Here is a 15447-nt window from a genome sequence, read left to right on the forward strand (position 1 = left end):
GCGTATTTGAAACTATAGACTTTGGGCGTAATCTGAAACAGGAAACAAATGATTTAAATGAATATGCCAACACATTTATTTCAGAAGCCTTCAAAATTTAATGCATGATTTTATATACAAAGTGCTTAGTAGAAACCTGGACACGGATGACTTATGAAAGGCATTTTATAAAGCTATTCCTGCAAACAAGCATCATCCCACAGTGACTAAAATGTGATGTATTCATGATTCCGGAACTTTACAATTTGGTCGTGATTGGTAAGGATCACGTAACTGGTGCGCATTAAAAAGCAGCTATACAAAATACAGGTATTCAATTTTTTAAACGAGAAGTTTTATTTCTCAAATTTCAAATATATCATGAACAGTAAAGGAACATATTTAACAAATAATTTATAGTAAAAGAGAGTTTTAGCACTATTTATGCACGATGGGCGGTTATACGTCGGGGGTAATAATTGCACGAGGGCGCAGCCCGAGGGAAATTATTTGTACGACGTATTACCACCCGAGTGTATAAATAGTGTTAAAACACTCTTTTGCTATAAATTATTTCGATTTTAATATGCCCTTAATCTAAACAGTACATAAAATATAGAAGCGCTCTTTCCTGGTCGCAACAAAGACTTTGTCGTCACCGCACGTTAACGTGACGTCATTCTAACGTAAAGGTGTTTTAGCAAAGACAAGCATATTAGAATGTTTAATAATATGATATAAGGCATTGCCTCAATCGGGAATCGATCCGACTTCAACTCGCCCCAATAACATTTCAAAATAACTGCCTAATGACGACAATATAAAACCCTTCCACCTCAAACTAGCTTACAAGCAAAAGGTGTATACCATTGAAATTGAAGTCGAAGTTCAGTGTGTGTGCGTGCGTGCGCGCGCATGTGTGTGTGTGTTCGGTTTTGTCAACAATGTTTCAGTCATATAAACGACGGTGTCTACTTGTAGCACTGAGCAAAATGCCCAACTTTATAGTGCTGCCTCACTTGAGTATCACGCCGTAGACACGTGATATGATACCCCACTCATTCACATTAAACTGACTCTGGGCTGATCAGTCCTAGCACTACCCTCTTAATGCTGAGCGCCAAGCGAGGGAGCTACTAGTACCATTTTTACGTCTTTGGTTTGACGCGGCCGGGGATCGAACCCACGACCTCCCGCACTCGAAGTCCAGAGAGAGAAAAGCATTTTGTAAGATTACATGCAGATAAACATTCTGACAATGATTTATGATGATGAAGTTGAAAAAGCAGCCTCTAAAGTGTTTACAAATCTTTCCTGTGAATTGAACTAACGACCCTGTTCTTTTAAGCTACAGTCACACATACGGATATGTCCGTGCGTTGAGGTACGGTGCGGATAGGATTAGTCTGTGAGTGTATATCTACGGAGCAGTACATCTTAGTACGGGAAAAATAGTGAGAAACAGGAAACAAACAAAACAATACAGGACGCGAATAAGTACGGATAGGTACGAGTTACTACGTTGAATTACCTTTTACTGCGCCTTGCAACTTGCCCAGCGCACGGACGGGTCTGTGGTAAACTACGTTGAACTATGCTTAAGTACGATCAGCCTTGGATAACTACGTTTAGCTACGGCGAGGTACGTAACATCACGGATAACTACGTTTAAGTACGTTTAACTACGAATGAATAAGTTTCAGCCAAGTTAGACTAAAGTCACGCTCAAATGGCTACGGTTCGCTCAAACTTTTGTGCATGTTCAAAAGTTGGAGAAACTTGCAAGTTTGGAATAAGTTTTGAATACGTTTTGACCCCAAGTTTTGGTAGGGATTAATACAAATGACTACTCTGAGGTACGGCTCAGGTACGGATCGATACGGATTACTAGGTTTCTGTCCGTAGCTAGACGTAGCTATCCGCGCCGTTTGTGTGGCTGGGGTATTAAAGAGATCCAAGTACACGTTTATCCTAACTTTTTAACGGACAAACAAACTAAGATTCATCAAGATCAGGTAAAGCATATGACATTGTGCATGTTAACAGTATATTCTTATGATATGGGCTAGTTTTTGACCTAGATAACCCAGTTTTGATTTCAAAGATATAAACGTTATACAAAGTTTTAAGATCAAACTTAGATTTCATAGACAACACTCTGACAAAGTTTAAGAAAATCAAACCAAAGTTTTGACCTAATGACCTAGTTTTTTACCTCAGGAAATCCAGTTTTTAAGAACAAATTGAAAATGCGGCTCTAGAGTGTTTACAAGGTTTTCTTTTATTATTTAATCTAATGATCTATTTTTAACCTCTAGTAACACAGACCTAGATTACAGAGAGACAAATATTCTGACTAGTTTTCAAATGATCAAACTGAAAAAGAGACCTCTAGAGTGTTGAAAAGGTTCTTCCATGACTTGCCCTAGTGAACTCAGTTAACCCAGTTTCAGAGTTGACCTAGGGTATTAACACAGCTTTCAGAAAGCAGGCAAACTAAAACAATAAAATCAACATAAAATTTCCAATACAAATTGAACATAATTCTGAACAATTTGAAATATTTACATTTTTTTCAATACAAAGTTGGCCTGTTCCTGCCAGCCATCTTATGACAAATTGAGTTGTCTTTACATGAAAATCAGACAAATTGCTTTTGAGAAAGAGATTTGCTAAATTTTCTTTACAGTGATATATGAATAACCAGTATTATCCACATTTGGCCTGTATATGTAATCAACTAAGAATGGTTTAGGGTGGCAATGTTTATGTGACCAACCAAGTAGCTTTGTAGAGGGTCACCTGATGCTCAGATCAATTCAATGATTCAGCCTAATGGCCTGGTTTATTACCTCAGTTAATTTGACTTAAAACTTCTGTAAATATATATAAAACACTAGGCAGAACATGTAGCCTCTGAATAGTTAAAAGTGTGTCTAGAACTTGACTAAGTGACATAGTTGTTGACTCAGAATGACCGAGTAAATTGAAGTAATGGTCTGTTTGATAATTTTATGAGACAAATATACTGACTAAGCTCAATTAAAATTAGATAAAATTCTGTCCTGAAGTGGTTACAACTTAACAATAAAATAGGTGACGATATATTACGATAATGACATACACCATGCAATAACAATCGCTTACCGGTGTAAAACAATAATTGTTTTAATTTTCATGTATAAAATTTTGTGGTTTTTGCTCGAAAATGCTTTTTTCATTCAGATATGATACCAAGCTAATGAATGGGGACTAAACTTGTTCATTGGGATTTGATTTTGTGAACTGATACAACCACAAACTGTATCCACTTAAATACTAATGATTTTACAGTATACCGTGCTCTTTGAATGATTGAAACTGCTTCCAACAACCACAAATTTAGAAAAAGAAAGACGGAAATACATACATTATGAACTGCAAGCAATTTGTTTCAGTCTGTCTACAAGCACATTGGAGCAGTACAACAATACTCTGAAACCATGTCTACAGACCGAGTGTTCATTTTAGGGAAATATCACTCTGTGACTAAGATGCCTGAAAATACTGAAAAGTGTGCAAATTTAGAAATATGGACTGTTTTGAAATTTCTATGGTCTAAGGGCTAACGTCTTTTTGGCAAGTGTTGTTTTTTGAAACTATAGTCATTAGTAGATAGTTAAATTTATGGCCATCAAAACATTTTTAGTATCTCTTTTTGAAAACAAGAGGGTCATGATGACCCTTGATAGCTCACCTGAATAATGTGTGTTACATGTTTCAAATGACAATCTGATGCTAAAATATAAAGTAGGTCACATTCATGGTCACTGAAAGTCAGTTTTAAGATCGGTGTGTACACCTGTATATGACATTCAAAGTTCAAGGCTGTATCTTAAAAAATTAGAAAGTAGGTCGAGCACATTCAAGTACCCCCTATCTACTTGGGGTCATCAGGTTATTATAATTAAACAGTCTTAATATGATCAGATAATTTTACCAATATAATTCGTATAACAAGTGACCCCCGTTGCAGGGCCTTTTTTTCACCCCAGGTGCAAAATTTGAACAATTTTGATAGAGAACCACTACTAAGGCAAAGCTACATACCAAATATCAAAGCCCTAGGTCTTGAACTTTCAGACAAGTAGATTTTTAAAGTGTTTTTTTTTTTCCATTTAATTATATGTATGTGGCAGTCCTGATTTTAAGGGTTTGGATAGCAGTATTTAAAAATCAGAGTTACCTCCCTTTGTCAGTTTTATTGTGTTTTGTGTGCATTCATGTGCATTGACCCTGGGTCACTATTTTTCCCTCTGAAATGCTTTAATTTCATTGGATTAGCCTCTGATAAGATATCTGGTCATTGTCTAGATTGTCATGTATCTGAAAACATGTATTGAGCTTTTATTTTAAGAATAGTTGAATTTATATTGGATTATTACAGGTTTGTTGATTTCACTCATTACAGTTTGTAATTATCAATTCAAAGGTCTCATAAAGTGCTCAGTAATGATTTTATCTTTTATGCTTTTGGCTCATTCTGTTTAGACAGTTTGTTTATAGATTGAGTAAAGTCTATGTTTCTTAAATGGCAGTCTTTCTTACATCACTGTCTTATTCTCTATTTGCACTATAAACCATTTAATCATTTACAGACCTAAACAGATCACAGTGTGTTTGTGTGTGTTTTTCTGGACTGAGTACTGCTGTAACATATGGTGCATTTAGGTCCACAACCTGGTAAGCATAATTTGTATTTGTAACCTGTAATTAATTGTATAACTATATATGTATATGTATGTTTATACACTACCTAAGTATATGTATTTTTAGCTGTAATATGCCACTACACACACATGTATATGTTTGATCCTGAAATGTTATTATTTGATTTAAAGAGATATGCTTATTATGAACTGTACGGTATTTTGTGCAACGATTATGTATTTTACATGATTGTAAGTATTTATAGCTTATTGTAAGTATTGTTCATATTATGTAATTTCAGGATGTGTTTTTACCATACATTATGGAGACAGATCTACCAATATTAAAATAGTAAACTGTATACAATGGTATGGCTCATTGACCCACAAAGGAATAACAAGAAGAACCCATCCCCATAAACGATAAACACTTATTAGTTATACTGCCAATTATTACGGCAAAACAGTACAAACTAACAGAGTGACAATTGGCGCCCAACATGAATTTTGTGATAACGAGCCATTGTTACATAACAGTGATGAACTCAGCCAGCAACCAGGAGATAGGAACTTTTAATCAGTGATTTTGAATTTTACCTTGGATTTTAAATAAATTTATGGAAATTTGTGGTATTTCCATTAATACGGATATTTTAATTCAGAATGTTTTCTGGATTCACAAACGGATTTTAGCAAACCATAGTTTTACCTAAATAACAGTATAAAACAGTGAAATAAAAACAGTTACGGAACAGTGGAATAAAAACAGTTACAGAACAGTGGAATAAAAACAGTTAAATTTCAGACAGTGATTTAGATTTATAAATTGTTACGTTTTGGCGTTTGAAAAGTGTTACAACTTTTCATTTCGACAGCCGGAGGAGAGAACAGTGATAGGGATAATTGACAGTGAGATTTATTTGAAAAACAGTGAGAACAGTGACAGTTACAGTGGAATAAATGAAAACTTAAATTTAGAACCTGAAACAAGGAGCTAAGTGAAATTTACAATTTAAGACAGTGGATAGTTTTGTGGTGATAGTGGCATAGACATTTTACAGTATTTTACAGTTAAGTCAAGATTTTTACAGTAAAGTACAGTTATCAACTGACTGGTGAGTTATAAATATTTCATATGCAGAAATTGCAGTTAGCCAGTAATTGTTAAAGTCAGTGTTGACATTTCAACACATTAGTAATATATATAGTTTGCACAGATTAAGTTTGTGCATTAAATTGGAATAACTGCAGTTTTTGTATATACATGCGGAAGTGCCTATTGTCAGTGAGAGTGCTGTCACATTGCACAATAACAGATCTTTCTTGGTAAAATGCTCTCTATTTAATCATCCTTTATTCTAGTCTTCTATAACTAGTGTTTCTAATAATAATAGTCTAACTAATATCTCAATTCTCTTTGAAACTGCCATTTAGAGACATTTCTAAAGGATTTGATTTGTAAACATTTTATGAGACCAGGTTGAACTCAATTTTGACCCCAGCTGATTTTGTGTACTGGAACTATTTTCATACCCAGATCTGTTAGGATTTTGAAGTTGAACTGTCAAGGTTGAGCAGTTTCTTTAAACTTGGTGTAGAAATTGAACAGAGGTCAGTAAAACCTGTTTTGTCACAGCTATTGATGTGTTCTGCATAGGAGCTACTTTTGTTGACATTACACATTCAGATCATGTGACCATTTTTACCTGTTACATTAGTTTACCTCCAGGTGATCACAATTTTCATTGGCTGATTTGGTTGACATTGCCACTTTACAGACTACATGACAGGTCATGTGACATGGTTGCCTAGTAACCTAGTACTAGAATGTAGATAGTAAAAATAGTAGTGAACTGTGAAAGGCTATTTTAGGGTTTAAAACAGTAAATATAGGTCAGTTTCTATATTGGTATTTGATATTGGTGACATTTGTATTAAATAAATCTTAAATTAGAATTTCATATATGAATACTGTGTCCAGAGTGGGATAAAGCAAATAAACTGAATTACTTAGTACAAATACTTGAAAAAGTTTGAGATTAAATTTAATTTCTTTCTTTTTCAATACAATTTTCTGAAATTGATTTAATAAAAATTAAATTGATGGCAGAAAGAAAAACAAACTTGAGCTCAAGCATTTAAAAATCTATATATTGTTAGTATGATCAGACATTTGTTATATCTATTGTAATAGCATATTTGATATAGATTTAAAAAGAAAGCCTTATAATTACAAATATTGATTTAATTGAATATTGATAAATGTATTGATGTGCATATATGGAATTGTGAAAGGTATTAAGGTGCAATAGAACAGAACAGAACAGAACAGGGTGCAATAGAGTGGAAAACAATAATTGATTGAAATATATTGTTGAATTTGACACTTTGAAAAAAAAAATTTGATTTTGATGAAAGTGGTTATTGGTTTTTCACAGTTGAGTGAACAATAGATTGAAGGGATTAGTAACTGAATAGAATACTGCTATAGATAGACAGAATTATTGTTGATGAATTATAATTGATGAGTATTGAGGTCAAAGACTAATTGTGTATTGTGTTGTGAATTGAAAGTGAAAGTGAAAGTTGGCATACTTATTGAAAGTGGAAATAGACTTGACTGGATAGACTTAAGTACTTGAGTACTTGAATACTTTAAATTTGGTCAGTTGATAGTTAGTGCATAAAGGTTTTAAGCAAACACTACAGTCAGTACAAAAGTGAATTAACTTTAATAAATGAGTAGTCACTACCACTAGTGCAGAAAGGCTTGAACTTAAGTAATTCAATAAACTTAAGCAATATCATATGATATTTGACTTCTTGATTTTTCAGTGATACTGAATATTATAATTTTGAACTTGATGAAGTGATTTGAGTTTCACGTGGAGTTGAATTGAGATGTAAGATGTTATAACTTGCATGTATTACACTTAATACATACAGAGTTAACTAGTTGTGTTGAAACTTGAACTTGAACTTGATTTAGCGTTAAAAGAAAGTAACTGAATCAGAAGTTCAAAGGCATATTGAATTAAGTTGCTGAAATTGACTTGTGCTATTATTAGTTAGACTAAGCGTAATAGTCAAAGATTAGTGAATTAAAGGGAATGAAGCTTAGTAATACAAAGTGAATTATTAAAGTAATGTTGTGAAGTGAATGCAAAAGTGAATTAAGTCAATGATATAGAGAATTGAACTGAATTGAACTGATTTTGCTTCGGATAAGTGAAGGCTTTTGATGAAGTTAAACTTAATTGAATGTATTGATAGTGAAGAACAGAACTGATTAAGTGGAGTATAGACAGAATTATATTGAAAGCTGATTGATTGAATAAGTTTGGTTATTGGAGACTGAATATTTAACACAAACTGATAGTAGTGAAAAAAGGTGTTATCTATTGAAAGGTGGATGCAGAACTGAATTATCTGAAGAAAGTGGACATATTTATGTGAAATAGTCTGAATATTTGACAGATATTATTGAAATTACATAAATTTACAGTGTTCTATTGATATAAGGAATACATAGTCAAAATGAGTGAGACAGAAGGAGCTGAAGGAGGAAAAGTGGAAGTCTCAGCCGAGGATCTAAAGATACTGGAAGCTTTTCATGCATTAAGGGTAAAGCCGCCAAAAATAGAAAAGCCTGAAGACCTAGTGTCATATATGAAACATATGGGAGAGGAGATTAAAAAGGAAACTGAAACATCTTCTGTAGAAAAGAAACCCAGTACTATGGATTTAGGAGCAAGACCTAAAATGACTTCTACGAGTACCAGTCACCATTACCCGAAACTATCAACATTTTATGGTGAGGACAATAAAGGGGAAGTGAACTGGCAAACATTTAAATTTGAAGTAGAATCTTTGTTGGAGGAGAAAGTCTTTAGTCATGAACAGATTTTACTAGGACTAAGAAGAGCAGTTAAGGGGGATGCAAGTGATATAGTGAGACGTTTAGGTACTGGAGTTGATATAACCCAAGTCATGAAAAAACTTGAAGGAACATTCGGGAATGTAGAGACACAAGAAAGTCTACTTGAGAAATTCTATTCAAGTCATCAGAAAGTAAATGAAAGCATCACCAACTATGCTTCTAGATTGGAAGAAATATTCACCCAAGCTGTCGCATTAGGTGGAATGAACAAAAGTGATGAATCAAAATTAAAGAGTGTTTTATACAGGGGTTTAAGAACAGAACTTAAACAACAGGCTGGATACAAATATGATACAATCTCGGACTATGATAGATTTAAAATAGAATTAAGAAAGATAGAAGCCAACATGAAAACTGAACAAGTAGAAACTAAAAAGTGCCATGCTGCAGTGAATTTAGAGAAAAGTACAAATGATGAATTACTGAAGAAACTAAACAGGACTGAAGAATTACTTTTAAAACTGAATGATAGAATAGACAAGTTAGAGAAAGAAAAAAGTGAAAAGTCAGATAGTCAGTTCCATCAGTCATATAACAGAGGTTACAGAGACAGAGGATTATTTAGAGGCAACAGAGGAGGTAGAAGGTACTTTAGAGGAAATATTAATGGCGGAGCGCAGCGACCTACAGGTACTGGTACATTCCAGCCAACATGCTTCAACTGTAATGAGAAAGGACACATTGCAAGAAATTGCCCAAAAGAATAAGTGCCTCTGTTGTTGGGTCGAACAAAGGCACTCACAGTCAGAAACAAGATCCAAAATTAATAGGAGAAACAAATGAAGTTAATGTCACAGTGGGAAATACAGCAACTACAGCATTATTAGATAGTGGCAGCTGCATCAGTGCTATCTCTGAGTCATTTTGGAAACAGAATATATCAAATACAGCACCACTTAAACCTCTGCAAGATATAGTACACTTAAGAATAGAATGTGCAGATGGGCAGAAGCTTCCTTATATTGGCTACATAGAAACTGAACTAAGCATCACACATGGTCTACCCAAAGCTTCACCACATCAATGCCTGTTTTTGATTACACCTGATACAAATTACTCATACAGAACTCCAGTCATCATTGGTACAAACATATTAACAGAACTACTTCAAGAATGTAAAGACAATTTTGGTCAACAATTTATACAGAAGGCAGAGTTACATACCCCTTGGTTCTTGGCATTTCGGTGTATCACATACAGAGAAAAAGAATTAAAGCGAAATAAGAATAAGGTTGCAGTAGTAAGGTGTGCGGAATCATCAAAGATAATATTGGGTCCAAATGAATCAAAAGACATACTAGCTGAGACAGATAAAGAACTTGAATATGGACAGACTACAGCTATCATACATGAATCAGAAGACAGTATATTGCCTGATTACATTGAAATTACACCTGGAATTGTGAATTATGAATATGAGAAGAACAGACAGCTTGTTGTGACTTTATCAAACTTAACTACAAATAGTGTGGTCATATCTCCCAAAGCAGTCATTTGTGAATTACAGCCAGTTAAAATAGAACAAGAACTGATGGACCATATAGACAAATTGAATGCTGAAGAAGAAATTATGAATAAGATAAACATAGATGACAACAATAACCTGACAGAAAAACAAAATGTACAACTTAGAGACTTACTACACAAACATATAGATATTTTTTCAAAAGATGATACTGACATTGGAAATTGTCCCAAGATTAAACACCGAATAGACTTAATTGATGACGTCCCATTCAAGCAACGACACAGAAGAATACCACCAAATATGATAGAAGAAGTTAGAAAACACATTGAACAGTTATTATCTGCAGGAGTTATTCAGAAATCCAAGTCACCATGGGCATCAAATATCGTATTGGTCAGAAAGAAAAATAATTCTCTTAGAATTTGTGTAGATTATAGGCAGTTGAACCTTAAGTCAGTTCGAGATTCATATGCTCTACCCAGAATCGAAGAAGTCTTTGATGTATTAAATGGCTCAAGATATTTTTCTACATTAGATATGAAAGCTGGATACCATCAGGTTGAAATTAAAGAGACACATAGAGAGCGAACTGCATTTACAGTAGGACCACTTGGATTTTACGAATGGGTCAAAATGCCATTTGGTTTAGCAAACTCACCAGCGACATACCAAAGGTTGATGGAAGAGTGTCTTGGTGACTACAACATGACCATATGCGTGATCTATTTGGACGACCTGATTATTTTCGCCAATACCTTCGAAGAACATCTGGACCGACTCGATAAAGTTCTAACTAGACTTAAAGAATGTCAGCTTAAATTGTCACCAGAAAAGTGTTATTTCATACAAGAGAAAGTGAATTTCCTTGGGCATGTTATTAGCAAAGATGGAATAGAAACAGATCGATCCTATAAAGATAGAAAAGATTAGGAATTGGCCTACACCGAAAAATCCTGACGAATTAAAATCCTTCGTTTCTTTCGCGAGCTACTATCGCAGATTCATAAAAGACTTTTCGAAGATTACCAAACCGCTAACTGATTTAATTCCTGGAACACCAACAAAGAAACACTCTAAGAAAGAACATAAAGAATGGACTTGGACAGGTGCAGAACAGTACATATTCGAAGAACTGAAAAAGAAGTTGACATCACCTCCAATACTTGCCTTCCCAGATTTTTCGAAAGAGTTTGAACTTCACACGGATGCGTCTACTAAAGCCCTTGGTGCAGTCTTATACCAAGACAAGAGAGTAATAGCATATGCCAGTAGATCACTTACCAAGTCTGAAAGAAATTACTCTGCATACAAATTAGAATTTCTAGCTTTAAAATGGGCCGTTACAGAGAAGTTTGCAGATTACCTTGCGCTCAATCATTTTACTGTGTTAACCGACAACAACCCGTTAACTTATATACTAACTTCAGCGAAATTAGACGCAACCGGACAGCGATGGGCTTCCGCGTTAGGTGAATTCAACTTTGACATTTTATACAGGCCAGGTTTACGTAACACAGATGCAGACGCTATGTCCAGATACCCCTATGAAAGACTTCAAGATGGAGAAGAAGATGTAATCAAGATAGAAGATAGTACTGTTAAAGCTATATGTAGCAGTATCTCAGTGCCACCATATATAGAGGTAATACCAGCAGCCAACATCAACATAGTAGAGGCAACAGAATCCCCAGGCATTCCTATGGCACAACTTGAAATAAGAGAGATAAGAAGAAGTCAGCGACAAGATAGATTGATCGAAAGATGGCGACGAGCAGTTATCGACAAGTACCTTCCAGACAGAAACCAATGTAGAACAAAAGAAGACCTGTTTATGAGAAAGAATTTCAACAACTTTAAGTTAGTGAGAGGGATATTATACAGAGAGGTGAAAGGAGAAAATACCATCAACCAGCTTGTCATACCTGAATGTTATAGGGAAATGTTACTTCAAGGATTGCATAACGACATTGGACACCCCGGGCGTGACCGAACATTATCTCTGCTTAGAGAAAGATACTTCTGGCCTGGCATGTCGTCAGATGTGGAAAATTGGGTTTCCAACTGTGAGAGATGTATCAGAAGGAAGTCATCCACAAACATAAAAACAGAATTAGTCAACATTTTGACAACATACCCATTGGAATTGGTACCTAACTCTTGAACCATCTAGAGGACATGGCAATATTCTAGTCATCACAGACCATTTTACTAAATATGCTCTTGCAGTACCAACCAGAAATCAGACAGCCAAAACAACAGCAGAAGCTTTTTACAACAACTTTATAGTAAATTATGGGATACCAACAAAACTACATACAGACCAGGGTACCAACTTTGAATCAGACCTTATCAAAGAACTGTGTAATATAATGGGGATGAAGAAAACAAGGACAACATCATATCACGCCATGGGTAACGGATGTACTGAAAGATGGAACAGAACATTATTGAATATGTTAGGTACTTTAGAGCCATCTAAGAAAGCAGATTGGAAGAACTACATACCATCACTAGTGTATGCATATAACTGTACAAGACATGAGAGCACGAAAATATCCCCATTTGAACTCATGTTTGGTAGAAAACCCAAACTACCAATAGATTCCTTGTTCGAGACATCTGAAATAGAAGAACCAACAAATAAAACAGCAAGAGAGTATATACAAGATTTGAAGAATAGAATGAAAACAACACAAGACATTGCAAAGAAATACACAGATAAGGCCAGAGAAAAGCAAAAGAAACAGTATGATAAGAAAGCAACAGCATCAAGAATAGTAGTAGGCGACAAGGTACTAGTTAAGATACTTGCGTTCGAAGGAAAACATAAAATAGCAGATAAATTTGAAGAGGATGTGTATGAGGTGATTGAACAGCCACGAGATGAAATACCAGTATTCAAACTTAGATCGACATCTGGAGTGGTGAGAACACTACATAGAAACCATCTGTTACCAATAGGGACACTAGAAATTAGAAATGAGACAGATAAGGTCATGATTAAGAGATCAGTAGACAAACAGAGAAAAGATATATCCAGTGAAGCAAAAGGTGAAACTACAGTTATACCTAAAGAGAAAAAAGGAATAGAGATAGAAACAGGTGACGTCACAAATGAAATAAAGAAGGTAGATGAAAAGATAACTACCAGTGATGGAGATATACTTCATTCTGAAGAGGCAGATGTAAGAGAAAAGATAGAAGAAGATGACCAAGAAGATAAAATACCAACTGTTCAAGAAGAAGATAAAGGAGACAAAGCAGAAGGTGGTCAAACAGACGATCTTGAACTAGCTACAATAGAAGAACCTCCAGAAGAAATCATAACAGATGTTTCTACACATACTGGTACAGATACAGGAAATACAAAAGAAAATAAGATAGAAGAAGAGGAAGTGGCTGATACTACTGAAAGTATAAACCCTAAAGAGATAAATTCAGAACATACAGAAAGAGGAGAAATTGATAAAGAAGTCGGACTCAGAGAAGGAGCCATTAGAAAGAAACTTACAAAAAAGTCAATACATGTGATTGATTCCAAGGAATCAAACAATGAAAAGGATACAAATAATGAAACAGAAGAGAATAAACTAGAACAAACTAGAGGGAAAAAAAAGGGAAAGGTTGAAACAAGTTCAAAAGGAACCTCTACGGAAGTCAGTAAGAGACAAAAAGCTCCCACCAAAATTTAAAGACTATGAAATGAACATGATAGTGACACAGCCTTCAGATTACAGACTGAAAGCATTAGATGTTTTAGTAAATTCTGGAGTTTTCAATGACATGAATTCAGAAGTTGTGAAAAAAGTTATAAATGCTGTAATGCAATAAGTTTGAATTAACTACAGATTGATGTACTAGTATCTTTAGAATGAAATTTAATGTATAAGGGTACTGAACTACTGATATACAGATTAAAGGTACTGTAAATTTTAAATTGAAACGAAAGTATATGCACCTTTATTGTATAGTAACATATCAATTGTAATATTGTGTTTTTATTGTTTTAACAAAGATATTTTGCTGTTTTTCGTGTTCATGGATCTGGACAATTGTGAGGCCACAAAGTTTTGAGAGGGGGAGACAACTCCGTAAATTAAACTAATTTTGCATAATTTTGTTTGAGAAACAAGTATATAATTGCTTTATCATTTAGAAATGGGAAATTTGAGGGTTATTTTGAAGATAGCCTTTGTCAGTTTTGTAGGAGTATGTAGTGTCTGTATATTACAGATAGTAGTACGTTAGTGTAAGGATAGCATAAGGTTTGACAGACGATTGACGGGACGTCATTTCTCAGGCAGGGGAAGTGTGTGGCAGTCCTGATTTTAAGGGTTTGGATAGCAGTATTTAAAAATCAGAGTTACCTCCCTTTGTCAGTTTTATTGTGTTTTGTGTGCATTCATGTGCATTGACCCTGGGTCACTATTTTTCCCTCTGAAATGCTTTAATTTCATTGGATTAGCCTCTGATAAGATATCTGGTCATTGTCTAGATTGTCATGTATCTGAAAACATGTATTGAGCTTTTATTTTAAGAATAGTTGAATTTATATTGGATTATTACAGGTTTGTTGATTTCACTCATTACAGTTTGTAATTATCAATTCAAAGGTCTCATAAAGTGCTCAGTAATGATTTTATCTTTTATGCTTTTGGCTCATTCTGTTTAGACAGTTTGTTTATAGATTGAGTAAAGTCTATGTTTCTTAAATGGCAGTCTTTCTTACATCACTGTCTTATTCTCTATTTGCACTATAAACCATTTAATCATTTACAGACCTAAACAGATCACAGTGTGTCTGTGTGTGTTTTTCTGGACTGAGTACTGCTGTAACATATGGTGCATTTAGGTCCACAACCTGGTAAGCATAATTTGTATTTGTAACCTGTAATTAATTGTATAACTATATATGTATATGTATGTTTATACACTACCTAAGTATATGTATTTTTAGCTGTAATATGCCACTACACACACATGTATATGTTTGATCCTGAAATGTTATTATTTGATTTAAAGAGATATGCTTAATATGAACTGTACGGTATTTTGTGCAACGATTATGTGTTTTACATGATTGTAAGTATTTATAGCTTATTGTAAGTATTGTTCATATTATGTAATTTCAGGATGTGTTTTTACCATACATTATGGAGACAGATCTACCAATATTAAAATAGTAAACTGTATACAATGGTATGGCTCATTGACCCACAAAGGAATAACAAGAAGAACCCATCCCCATAAACGATAAACACTTATTAGTTATACTGCCAATTATTACGGCAAAACAGTACAAACTAACAGAGTGACATGTAAAACTTAGAACCCCCTTCGCAAAAAGCCGGTCATGTGAGTGCGGTCAATAT

This window comes from Mercenaria mercenaria, chromosome 6 (genome assembly GCF_021730395.1).
Source record: "Mercenaria mercenaria strain notata chromosome 6, MADL_Memer_1, whole genome shotgun sequence".
NCBI classification, from domain to species: Eukaryota; Metazoa; Mollusca; class Bivalvia; order Venerida; family Veneridae; genus Mercenaria; species Mercenaria mercenaria.